The 2,090-nt window shown below is 56.7% G+C and overlaps 1 protein-coding gene and 1 non-coding gene across 2 annotated transcripts in view; one reads left to right on the top strand and one right to left on the bottom strand.

Annotated features, from left to right (window-relative positions):
• The window catches only part of CCDC13 (coiled-coil domain containing 13), a 30,517-nt gene that overhangs the window by 20,442 nt on the left and 7,985 nt on the right, over positions 1 to 2,090 (bottom strand). The gene's annotated exons all lie outside the window — the stretch shown is intronic.
• Positions 1,910 to 1,982, top strand: TRNAE-CUC (transfer RNA glutamic acid (anticodon CUC)). Its single transcript has one exon. It is a non-coding gene; the product is annotated as a tRNA-Glu (tRNA).

Raw genomic sequence — 2,090 nt, forward strand, 5'->3', positions numbered from 1 at the left:
GACCGGGGCACGAACCCGTGTCCCCTGCATCGGCAGGCAGACTCCCAACCACTGCGCCACCAGGGAAGCCCCATCTTTCTTTAATCTATATTTTTGTATGTCCTTCCCGCCGCCTGGCTGTATGCCATCCCCCTCCACTGCTGTTGGGAGCCTGTCTGCTCCCCTGCTAAGGTGCTGCTTTGAATCTGCCCTGGGTTGGGAAGCAACAGTCCCTGCCTGTCAGCTCTTCGGTGCCATGAGCCCCCTGCTGGCTCTGGTGGTTGGTGGTGCGGGAGCCGTGAGAGCATTTGGGAGCCTGAGGGCACGGAATGAGCACACCGACTGGATCCGGATCTGAGACCCAGGCGGCAGCGACTGTCTCCGAGCCTCGTTTCCTCTTCTGTGAAATGGGGGCACGTTATGCCAGCCTCCGGGGTACATGTGAGTGTTGATGGGATAACGCATGTAAAGGGTGCCCTCTGGGGCAGATTCTGACGGGGGGCGATGCTGGGGGGCATAGCCTGGCTTGGGTGGGCAGCTGGCAAAGGCGGCTGAGGGCCATATGGTGTTCTGCTGAAGGCATCAGCCCCTCTGCTCTGCCAGGCCCCAGACCTCCCCTCCCAGGAAACTGAGCCAACCCTACCTGCCTGACATTTCAGAGCTGTTTCTGCCCAGAGTGAGACTTCACAGGTTTTGTGGGTGTCTTGGGCCTGAGCACGCCCTTCCCCGACCCCGGGCTGTTTCCTCTGAGGCAATACCGGAAATGGTGTCCACGGGAGCAGATATCGCCAAGGCCACTCACACCACAGCTTCATGAGGCCCCACGCCGACTGAGGGCGTTCAGCTCCACTCTGGAATGTGCTTGGAGCTCGGGACTGGGATGTGGGGTGAGCCTGCAGGCTCCGGAGTATGGCCCAGGCTTGGGTCGCCCTGAACAGTCTAACGAGGGGGACATGGACCCTAGGGGGACATTGTCCTCTCTCTGATCAGAAGATGCCCGGGAAAACACGTGTCCTGAGGAATGGAGACTGCAACCCACCATGCACTTTTCCGTCAGAAACCTCCCGGGCTCCCTGCAGCCACAGAATGAAGTTGGAATTCCTACTCCAGCTACCGTCAAGGCCTCCATCCACAGGTGACCCCGCCCCAGCTTTGTTTGGATATGTTCCCCTTTTCCTCGTCAGGGCCCCTGGGCTGCAGCCAAACGTTATCCAGCTGATGCCCAGCTAACAAACAAAATAGGAATATTGACGCTTTCCTGCTTTGAGCTTGCACTTCTGCTGGAAGGGCCACCCCCATCTTCCTGCTCCAGCAAGGCCACCTGAGGAAGCCCTCATCCAGCCCACCTCCTGGCTGCCTCAGGTGGAGCGTGTGCTCCCTCTGTGAACTCAGGGCCTAGGGGCTTTCTCTGAAGGCCCTGTCCCCCTCCTTCCTTTAGTATGCCTACTCATCTCCCCTCTTGAACCCCCTGTGGACAGTGGGCCTGTCTTTGATTCTCTGTGTTCCAGGGCTCAGAACATTCTGTCAGGCTCAACAAGTGACTGAACAAGTAGTTTCCCATTTAGGACAGCCGCAGTCAGAGGTATGGATAAACAAGGGGCAGCTCAGAAGTGTCCCTCAGAGCTGGGAAAGGCACTGAACGACACTCAGTCTAGCATCTGCTGAGGGCGGAGCCCCTCCGTTGCCTCCCCAGCAATGAGAGATCTACACAAGACTAGCCTTCAGGAGACATGTTCATCCCTGACCTGGAACCTGAGGGGCCCATCACTCGAGGGCAGTATTCTCCTCAGGACAGGCATGAGGCGGCTTGATCTTGAGTCATAGACAACAGGGAAGATTGGGTGGAAAAGGGGCACTGAACTAGGAGTCCTGAGGCTTGGATTCCGTTTCACCCACTCATTTGGCTTCTTAAGAAAACCATGGGGGGAATTCCTTGGTGGTCCAGTGGTTAGGACTTGGTGCTCTCACTGTCGAGGCCCCAGGTTCAATCCCTGGTCGGGGAACTAAAATCCCATGAGCCGTGAGGTGTGGCCAAAAAAAAAAAAAAAAAAAAAAAAAAAAAAAAAACCAAGGGGGGGCCTCCTGGGATTTTCTTGAGACTTTGAGCTATT

The sequence above is a fragment of the Lipotes vexillifer genome, unplaced genomic scaffold (assembly GCF_000442215.2).
Source record: "Lipotes vexillifer unplaced genomic scaffold, Lipotes_vexillifer_v1.1 scaffold1136, whole genome shotgun sequence".
Taxonomy (NCBI): domain Eukaryota; kingdom Metazoa; phylum Chordata; class Mammalia; order Artiodactyla; family Lipotidae; genus Lipotes; species Lipotes vexillifer.